The sequence below is a fragment of the Phyllostomus hastatus genome, unplaced genomic scaffold (assembly GCF_019186645.2).
Source record: "Phyllostomus hastatus isolate PE091 unplaced genomic scaffold, TTU_PhHast_1.1 phas_scaffold_585, whole genome shotgun sequence".
NCBI classification, from domain to species: Eukaryota; Metazoa; Chordata; class Mammalia; order Chiroptera; family Phyllostomidae; genus Phyllostomus; species Phyllostomus hastatus.
In genome coordinates, this window is record NW_025334037.1 from 29,849,141 (window position 1) to 29,860,585 (window position 11,445).

Here is an 11,445-nt window from a genome sequence, read left to right on the forward strand (position 1 = left end):
TTGGCCAGCTTGCTACTCTGTGCTGTTATGGACATCCTGAAAGAAATTACTTTGTGTTAAATAGGCTGTTTGCATGCTTACTTTTATGGATGGTTACAGTTTTCTCCTAGAAGTGTATTACCAATTACACTCCTGCTTGTGTTTATTTGTGTGCATTTGTGTGTGTGCATGTGTGTAAAGAATTTAAATCTATTTTACAAAGGGCTTTCTGTTGTGATAAAATCAAGTTTTTAAACACTTTGAAAACAATGCAACCTACTTTCCTAATTGATATATCATATTTACGATAAAGCCCAAATACTTGTTTACCTATTTCTAGACTCTTCTTTTGATTGCTTTATTATTCCTAAGCCAATAGTACATTATTTTAAGGCATGTAAGTAGCTTTTGATATCTCTCAAGAGGCCTAGTACACAATAGCCTAATTAAAAACAATGCTTTCTTTTTCTAACGAATATTTTCTTCATAATCATTAAAATAATTTCAGAGGTGTTAGAAAGCTAGTACGATTTTGACAGAGAGTATATTAAATGTCTAATTAATTTATAAAAGAATTGATGTCTTCATCACATTGAGTCATTCTTTCTTGGAACATGAAAAGTCTCAGTATTTAGAATCAAGATTGCCGGCCAAGATGGAGGTGTAGGTAGACACACTGTGCCTCCTCATACTACCAAAATAAGGGAAACAGCAATTCAGCAACAAAAAACAACCAGTACTGACAGAAAATTGAATTGTATGGAAGTCTGACAATCAAGGAATTAAAGTAGACACATTCATAGAGACTAATAGGAGGGGTGGAGTCAGGAGGCTGGGTGGAGAGGGGTTGCAGCAAAGTGGTGGCTGGCAGGCCCTGGGCATGCAAGGCAGCAGTGGGCAGACCCAGTGAGGTGGCTGATTGTGGAGGGGCGTGGTGTACAAAGTGGTTGGTGAACTGGGCAGTCCCATATCTGTGTGCAGATAAACCGGGCAAAATGGGGAGTGAGGCAGACTGTGTAACCCAGGGTCCAGGTGCAGTGAAAATAAAGCCTCAAAACACTGACTGAACATGTGTGGGGGTTGAGGTGCCAGGAGAGACTCCCTGCCTCACAGGAGAGTTCATTGGACAGACCCACAGGGTCATATAACGTACACAAACCCACCCACATGGAAATCAGCACCAGAAGGACTCAATTTGCATGGTGGAAGTGGGGGAAGTGACTGAAATCTAGCAGAGAGTGGAGCAAATGCCATTGTTTCCTCTCAGACGCCTGCCTAACAAACAGTGTCACAACCCAGTGACTGGGTTGCCCCGCCCAGGTGAACACCTAAGGCTCCACCCCTTACTACATAACATGCATGTGAAGACAAAAAAAATTGCCCAAACAAAAGAACAGATCAAAGCCCCACAGGAAGTACAACTAAGCCACAAAGAGATAGCCAACCTATCAGATGCAGAGCTCAAAACACTGGTAATCAGGATGCTCACAGAAGTGGTTGAATTTGGTTGCAAATTAGATGAAAAAATGAAGGCTATTCTAAGTGAAATAAAGGAAAATATACAGGGAACCAATAGTGATGGGAAGGAAACTGGGACTTAAATCAATGGAGTGAACCAGAAGGAAGAAGGAAACATCCAATCAGAAAAGAATGAAAAAAGAAGAATTCCAAAAAAAAGAGAGGAGAGGCTTAGGAACCTCCAGGACATCTTTAAACATTCCAACATCTGAATCATAGGGGTACCAGAAGGGGAAGAGGAAGAGCAACAAGTGGAAAAGTTATTTGAACAAATAATAAAGGAGAACTTCTCCAATCTGGCAAGGGAAATCGATTTCAAGGAAGTCCAGGAAGCTCAGAGTCCCAAAGAATTTGAACCCAAGGAGGAACAAACCAAGGCACATCATAATTATATTAGCCAAGGTAAAAATGAAGGAGAGAATCCTAGAAGCAGCAAGAGATAAGGGGACAGTCACCTACAAAGGAGTTCCCATCAGACTGTAAGCTGATTTCTCAAAAGACCTTATAGGCAAGAAGGGACTGGAAAGAAGTATTCCAAGTCATGAAAGGCAAGAACCTACATCCAAGATTGCTGTGTCCAGCAAAGCTTTCATTTAGAATGGAAGGGCAGATAAAGTGCTTCTCAGATAAGGTCAAGTTACAGGAGTTCAGCATCACCAAGCCCTTATTTTATGAAATCTTAAAGGGACTTATCTAAGAAAAAGAAGATAAAAAACATGTATAGTAAAATGACAGCAAACCCACAATTATTAACAATGACACCTAAAACAAAAACAAACTAAGCAAATAACTAGAACAGGAACAGAACCACAGAAATGGAGATCATGTGGGACCTTAGCAACAGGGGAGTGGGAGGAGAAGAGAGGGGGAAAGGGTACAGAGAATAAGTAGCATAGATGGTAGGTAGAAAATAGACAGGGGGAGGGCAAGAACAGTCTGGGAAATGTAGAAGCTAAAGAACTTATAAGTATGACACATGGTCATGAACTAAAGGGGAGGGGATGTGGGTGGGAGAGGGTGTGCAGGGTGGAGGGGCGTGAAGGGGGAAAATGGGACAACTGTAATAGCATAATCAATAAAATATATTAAAAATAAAGAAGTTAAGCTAAAGAAAGAAATATCTCACTATTTAGGTCTTAAGGATTCAGTTAACTTTTGGAATATTGCTGAGCAGTAATGGTATCAATAACTTTACTTTCCAATATCTTTCTAATACTTTATATCACACTTCTCATTTTATATTACTTAGCATAGGAAAAAATGATATAATAACTGTGAGTAGAGAAAACCTGGACTTATTTTTAGCTTTAATGCAGATGCCTGTGGGATTTCCCTATAATAATGTGTTCATTAAAAATTAACACCTGAAGTGTCCTCCTAGATACAAGATATCACTCTTCAAAGGAACAACTGGAAACTATTCACCAAAAGTTTACAAGATTAAAGAACTTTAAAAAATGGTGAAGTACCCAGGACTAGCAATGGTGGGACATAATTACTACCCCAGATATGAAGGGGAAATAGGAATAGATTTTTTTTTCAACATGGGAACAACTGTAATAGGAAAAGGAGCATCATTAGACAGGAGCTGTGCCTTGAGTAGAGAGACAGCCATTTCCAAAGTGGCTCATGAGGTAAAGTGGCAGAGGAATTAACACCTTGATGTCTCTTCACTCTCTGATCTCCTGTTATTTCCTTCCACTGGCTGAACTTAAAACAGTTGATGCCCAGTTTACTGGTTAGTTTCTTAGGGCCCAGAATAAAGTGGAAAAGATTAGAGTTGGATCTACAGGAGCAAATGTAGCACATCCATCACACCCAACCCTTTTTGATTCTACTATTCACTTACAACTTTGGAAGGAAAGTAAAACTCTTTTCCCAAGACGGGGAACATAAAAAGTCCCTTTAACTTCCATATCATCAATTGATTTCAGCTCAGACATACTCCCACTTCAAACCTAATTGAAATATGAACCACCAATGCTCTTCATATGAAGTAGCAGAGGAGGGAAGATAAAGAGATAAAGAAATGGTTACATAAAATAAAACATCCACATCAGACTAAGGTTCTAGAGCTTGTTATGTGATCAAAGTTAACAGTCATAACTTCTCAACCACCAATTTTATATTCCTTTCACTTTCTGTCAATTTCTTGGCTAGTCAGAGAATATTATCCAGTTGGGTGATTGGCACCTTAGTTATCATTACAGTCAAATCTATAATGGTTCTGTTTTGTTGTTTTCCCCCTGTTTCTCATTGTTCTCTATTGGGCATGGAAGTAGAAGGAGACATTGTATTTCATACCTTAATTTGACTTGTGGAAACCTAGTTTTCTATTACTAATAAGGACCAAGCACTGAGCTCAGTACAGGGATCTTCCTGTTTCATGAGCCTGGGGAGCCCAACATAACCATGGACATTTTCCATTGAAAACCTAATGGAACAACAATTGTGTTCATTGGTAGAAGCATTCCTCTGTGGGCACTAGGTCTTTCAAACATACCAAGCTCAAACTTCCAAGGAACTCAATCAAAACTACCTTAGGTGGGTTATGTGTAATATGTGTAAGAATGATGAAGGTCATTCTGGACTCCACAGTTGATTCACTAACTTTTGTGTATTCTGACTACAGGAGAGATGGCCTGATGTTAAGTATAGGTGTGGCTGAAGTATATACCATATCATTTAGGATAAGAAACCAACATTTTTTGTTCTGTCTTTTATCTCAAATGGCACTGTAATAGAAACTTCACCATCCCATGTCATCATTTTATCATGTTGGATGCTCCTAGTAATGGGGAAATATTTGAGATCAGTGGCATAGACTGTAGTTATTTTAATATATTGAAAGAGCTCAAGAAAAATATGTCTAAAGAGCTGAGGGAAAAAACTGTGAAACAATTTCTCAATAGCAAGTGACTTATATCAGTAAACAGATGAAAATTATGAAAAAGAACACAAATAAATTATGAACAATAATTGAAATAAGAAATCTGCTAAAGTGGCTCAACAGTAGATCTGAGCGAGCAGAAGGAAGTCAGTGAAGGTGAGGATAGGTCACTGAGATGATCCTGTTAGGGGAATTGGTACATAGAGCTATTCAGAGCCCCCTTTGTCTAATATTAATTTATGGTAGAGACTTGGGTTTATTTCTAGACTCTTTATTCTGTTCCATTGGTCTAAGTGTCTGTTCTTATGTCAGTACCAGGCCGTTTTCATTACAGTGGCCTTGTAATACAGTTTGACATCTGGTATTGTGACCCCTCCTGCTTTGCTCTTCTTTCTCACAATTGCTGCAGCTATTTGGGGTCATTTATGGTTCCATATAAATTGTTTAAGTGTTTGTTCTATACCTGTGAAATATGCCATTAGTACTTTAATAGGTATTGCATTGGATCTGTAAATTGCTTGGGTGGTAAGGACATTTTGATGATGTTAATTCTTCTGATCCATGACCACAGTATATATTTCCATTTGTTTGTGTCTTCCTTAAATTCTTTCTTCAATGTTGTGTACCTTTTTAGTACAGCCATTACCTCCTTGGTTCAGTTTATTCCTAGGTATTTTGTTTTCTTGTTGCTATATCAAATGGGAGTTTTTTCCCCCGACTTCTGTTTCTGCTTTTTTATTGTTGGTGTACAAAAGTGAGTTTGATTTCTGAGTATTGACTTTGTATCCTGCTGTTTTGTCAAATTCAATGATTAGGTCAAGCGGTTTTTTGGTGGGGTCTATAGGATTTTCTATGTACCCTATCATGTCATTTGCAAAGAATGACAGCTTGGTTTCCTCTTTTCCAATTTGAATACCTTTTACTCCCTTTTCTTGTCTAATTGCTGTGGCTAGGACTTCCAATAGTATGTTGAATAGAAGTGGTAAAAGCACACATCCTTGTCTTGTTCCTGATCTCAGTGGGAAAGCTCTCAGTTTTTGCTCATTGAATATGATGTTGGCTGTAGGTCTATCATATATGGCCTTTATTACATTGAGGAATGCTCTCTGTCTTCCCACTTGTCTGAGTGTTTTTATCATAAATGGTTGCTGTACCTTATCCAATGTTTTTTTCCCCACATACATTGGTATGTTCATGTGATTTTTGTCATTGCTTTTGTTTATGTGATATATCATCTTTATTGATTTGTGAATATTGTATCATTATTGTATCCCTGGGATGAATCCCATTTGGTCATAGTGTATGATCTTTTTAATGTATTGCTGGATGTAGTTTGCCAATATTTTGTTGAGGATTTTAGTGTCTATGTTCATCAGGCATATTGGCTTGAAGTTTTCTTTCTTTGTCTGATTGTTATTTGGTTTTGGGATTAGGATAATGCTGGTTTCATATAAAGAATTTGGGAGTCTTCCATCTTCTTGGATTTTTTGGAAAAGTCTGTAAAGGATAGGGGTTAGTTCTTAAACACTTTGTAGAATTCTCTTGTGAAACCATCCAATCCAGGGCTTTTGTAGTTTGGAAGTGTTTTGATTACTTCTTCAATTTTGTCAGCTGTCATTGGTCTGTTCAGGCTTTCTGCTTCTTCTTCATTAAGTTTTGAAGATTACATTTTTCTTGAAATTTTTCCATTTCACCTAGGTTTTCAAGTTTCTTGGCATATTGTTTTCCATAGTAATTTCTTATGATCCTTTGTATTTCTGTGGCATCAGTGGTAATCTGTCCCCTTTCATTTCTGATTGTGTTTATTTGGGTCCTCTCTCTGTTTTCCTTGATGAGTCTGCTTAAAAGCTGTCAATTTTATTTATTTTTTCACAGAACCACCTCCTGGATGTAATGATTCTTAAAATTGTGCCTTTAGTCTGTATGTTGTTTAATTCTGCTCTGATATTGCTTATTTTCTTCCTTCTACTTGCTCTGGGCTGTCTTTGTTGTGGTTCTTTGAGTTCTTGTAGGTGTAGGGTTATGTTATTTATTTGAAGTGTTTCTATTTTTTTTTTTTTTTTAGGTAGGCTTGTATCACTATGAACTTCCCTCTCTGGACTGCCTTTGCTGTGTCCCCTAAGATTTGGATTGTTGTTAGTACATTTTCATTTGTTTCCAGCATCTTTTTGATTTCTTCCTTGATCTCATTCTTGAACGATTCATTTATAACATGCTATTCTATCTCTATGAGTCTGAGTGTTTTTGAGTTTTTTCCTTGAGGTTGGTTTCTAGTTTCCATCCCTTGGGGTCAGAGAAAATGCTTGATATAGTTTCAATTTTTGTTGAATTTGTTGAGGCTTGTTATGTGTCCTATCACATAGTCTATCTTTGAAAATGTTTGATGTGCTTTTTGAGAAGAATGTGTATTTTGCTTTTTTGGGATGAAGGGCTCTCTCTGTATATATCAGTTAAGTCCATTTCCTTTAGGGCATTGTTCAATGCTACAATATCTTTGTTGGTATTTTGTTTGAAAGATCAATCCATTTTTGACAGTGGGATGTTGACTCCCTTAGTATAATTGTGTTGCTGTCAATATCTTTCTTGAAGTCCTCCTAGATTTTCTTTATGTATTTTGGTGCTCCTATGTTGGGTGCCTATATATTTACAACATTTATGTCTTTGTGATGGATTCTTCCCTTGAGTATTATGAAGTAACCTTCTGGGTTTATTTTTATGGTATTTTTTGTAGTCTATTTTGTCTGATATGAGAATTGCAACTCTGGTCCCCACCCCTCCACCCCCCGTTTGTTTGCTTGGAAAATTTGTTTTGAGCCCTTCACTTTCAGTCTGTGTAGGTCTTTAGTCCTGATGTGGATCTCTTGTAGGCAGCATATGTGTGGGTTACACTTTCTTATCCATTCAGCTATTCTATGTCTCTTGATTGGAGTATTTCATGTGTTTGCATTTAAGGTTATTATTGATAGCTTCTTATTCATTTCCATTTCATACCTGTGTTCCTCTCTCTCTCTCACTCTTTTCCTTCCTTTTCTTAAAGCAGTCCCTTTAGCATCTCTTGCAGAGCTGGGTTCGTGGAGATGTATGCTTTTAGACTTCTTTTGTCTGTGGAGCTTTTATTTGGTCTTCTATCTTGATTTAGAGCCTTGCAGGGTAAAGTAGCCTTTGTTGCAGACCTCTGGTTCTCATTACTTGGAATATTTCTTGCCAGTCTTTTCTGGCTTGGAGCGTTTCCATTGAGAAGTCAGCTGCTAGTCTTACTGGGGCTCCCTTGTATGTGACTTCCTGTTTCTCTCTTGCTGTCCTTAAGATTCTCTCTTTGTGTTGAAATGTTGCCATTTTAATTATGATGTGTCTTGAGGTGGGCCTGTTTGGGTTCCTCTTGATTGGGCCTCTCTGTGTTCCTGGATTTGTGTGACATTTTCTCTCTTCAAATTAGGGACGTTTTCCATCATTACTTTTTTCAAACAGGTTTTCTATCCCTTGCTCTTCTTTTGCTCCTTTTGGTATCCCTAATATACGGCTATTATTCCATTTCATGTTGTCCTGCAGTTTCCTTACCACCTGTTTATTCTTTCTGCATCTCTTTTGCTTTTCTTGCTGTATCTGCATGTTTTTTTTTCTACCTTGTCCTCCAGCTCATTGATTTGATCCTCTGCTTCATGCAGCCTGCTTGCAATTCCTTCTATTTTGGTTGTTATTTATGAGATTTTATTGTTCACTTCTTTCTGGTTTTTGTTTATAGTTTCTATTTCCTTTTTCATACTGACATAGTTCTCACTCAGTTCCTTGTAGTTGTCTGTGAGTCCTTTGAGCATCTTTATAACCATTATTTTTAATCCTATATTGATAGTTTAGTTACCTTTCTTTCATTTAGCTCTTTTAGTAGAGAGTCTGTTATTCCTTTGCATTGCATGTTCTTTCTTTGTCTCTCCATTTTAGGTGACTCTTTTTGTTTCTGTGGTTCCTGATGTTTTGCTTTGCTAGCTCTTTGTAAGATGAACTTCTGTCATAGGAATTCAATGAGGTTGAGTGGTGTGGTCTCTTGATCTGCTTGGCTGGATGCTCTATGTTTGTCCTTTCTTCTGTTTGTGTGGGCTCTCTAGTTATACTTTGGTTTTTACATTTTGGTGGTTCCTTTGTTGGTGGTTTCTCTCCTCCAGCAAGTGTACTGATGTTTGCAGCTCCCACCTATTCTTGTATGTGATCAGTGGCAGGGGGTAAGGAAAATGGATTAAGACAGTGGGAGAGCGTTTTATGGGGTTTAAACTACCAGCAAGTGGAGAAGACATAGGAGATTCTTTGGATAAGTACAGTGTTAACTGTGATACTCATCCAACTAGCCACTTTTTACAAAAGAGAAAGAAAGAGAAATATTCACCCCTCTGTTAGAGGGGAAGATGATTGTGAGCTGAATAGAAAACCGAGCAAGGTTAGATGAGGAGATATAGTGTGAGTAAAAGATAAAAAGTAGGTGTAGTGTGAGATATAATAGAGTTAACTACAGTAATAATAATGCTCAGGATTGAAGAGAAGTAGCATAAGATCAGAGAGAGTTGCTGTGTAGTATGTACAATTGTATGGAATAACAATTATGTACAGTAGTTCTGGACAACAATAATATGACAATAAAAATATAGTTTTGAGAACTGGAATAGAAAGTACCTGATCAAGAGTTGTGTGCTGTTGGAACACCAGTGAAGTGAAAGAAGGCAAATTAAAGCGATAATTAAAGAGAGAATAAAAAGAGAATAAGGAAAACCAGTCAAACAATGCAATTAAACAGAGAAAGAAAATGAGGAAAACTAAACATAAGGAAGAGAAATAAAAGCACTAATAAAATAAAAATGATAAAAATAATAATAATAATACACATAAACAGTAAAATCCCAGCTCCATGGGTTAGCAAAGTGACATTTACTCAGTTTCTCTGTTTTTGGTGTTAACCTTGTACTTCCACTTTCATCTGTCTCTGGAATCTTTATAACTCCGAGTCTCATGGTCTCCCTGGGGGAAGAAATAAAGAAAGAAAAAGAAAAGAGAGGATCCAAAAAGAAAGAAAAATGATAAACCTCCTGCTGACTTTAAACCTGTTGAATGAGTTCTGCTGGTTTTCGTAGATGCCACAAGAAGAGGTGGGCTGGGTTTTGCTTTTCTCCCTTCCTATGGTTTTGAGAGGATGGGGACTGGGTTTGGGTTGCAATATTCACAGTTTCCTGGCCTCTGCTGGCCCAGTTCCTCTATTAACTGCTAGGCTAAAATCAGCCACTCAGGCTTTGGGCCCACACAGTGAGTCAATATTGGGCATGGAGCCTGAGACAAGTGAGGTGTGTAGTTCTCCTCAGCTACTCAGTCTCTGGGCATCCAGCATGAGTCAATCTTGGGTGAGGGGGCCCAAGACAAGTGGGGCCTGTGATTCTGCTCAGCTACTCAGTCTCTAGGTGCCCAGTGTGAGTCAATCTTGGGTGCAGAGGCTGAGTAAGTGGGGCACACATTCTGCTCTGCTCTGCTGTCAGGTTCTGGGCATGTGCAGCTGAAATCACCCTTGGGTTCAGGCAGCCACTGCTAAGAGTTCCTTACAAGGCAGCTGTGTGATGTTCTTCACAAGTGCCTGGCTTTTCACACAGCCCACCCTTCTACCTGGTTTGGAGACTATCTGAGTTAGGATCCCACATGCCCAAATTCTCCCTTCTCCAGGTGTAGGCCAGGACCCCAATTTGTCTGGTGCCAGTGTCCACAGTCCCAATGGATGTATACTGCCTCTGTGTGTCTCCCACTTCATCTCTATTCCCCCCAGAGATTTCCAGCATCTAGGTCCTTCTTGGTGGCAGGCTGCCCTCCCTGCTCTGGTAGGGGATGGAGCTGGTGCTCTAACTGTCCTCCCCATATCCTCAGCAGGCACAGGGTGGGGGCCACAGCAGCCTTGGTCCCTGAGCAGATCCCATGGGCCTTACTGTCCTACAGCAATCTCCTTATTATCTGTTTTTGAATGGCCTCTTCAATTTTTTGCCTCTGAACTACATATAAACTGAGATTCCTTTGGCTGTTCACTCTTTTTCTCCAAAGATCAGCCAGGTGTTCCAGCTGGGCATAGAGAGTCCTGGGCTCTGCTCTCACCTACCTCGCTGCCATCTCCTCCCAACAGTGTCTGTAAATGTTGTGTAGTTTATGATTTCAGTAGTATAGTAGATGCTGTCTATAATTAAATAGTTGTCATGTTGGGGTCTGACACTTCATAGACCTCACAAAGTTGAGCCTTAAATGTGATAGCTCCTGTAAAGGACTGACACCCAGACACAGTTCTGCACATAGTCCAGGCTGTTTTAAGTTCCTGTGGATCCATGCAATACAGACAGTCTCAGAGACACATTCTGTTGTTAGACACTGGCAATAAGTTTTGTTTATTTTCACTGAAGCTGCACCCTTATCTGTTTTCCTTGAATATTAGAAGATATGCGTACCGAGTGATACATACTGTCTGTGGACCTTCGGCCTCACAGTCCCCAGTGACTCTCCCTGTACCTCTGAGGCTGAGTTAAGAGGTAAATATTTTTTAATATGGTTACATCTGGAAGTGGGGCCTTTGGGAAGTGATTTGGTCATGAATATGGAGTCCTTATGAAAAGGATTCATGTCCTTATTACAGAGACTACAGAGAGCTCTCTTGTCCTTTATGCCAGGTGAGGACCCAGGGAAGATGGCTGTCTGTGAACTTGAGAGCACGTCCTCACCAGACAGTGCGGCTACCAGAACCTTGACTTGGTGTTCTCTGTTTGTAGAAGTGTGAGAAGTAACTATTTGTTTTATACCAAGCGGTCTATGATATGCTGTTATGGTAGTTCAAAAGGACAGAGACAGGCATTTAGTTAATTTTTAAATTTGTATAGTTACTTCATGTGATAAGATAAAAGTCTTGGTTAATTGTCTGCATCCAATGGTCTCTGTGAAGTCAGGGAAAGCTACTTCACTGTCTTTGTGCTCTCTGTTCCCTGCACAATGGCTGAGACATAGAATCCACTCCATTGACTTTGTCAATTTTATTCTTGAATTTTTGATCTATT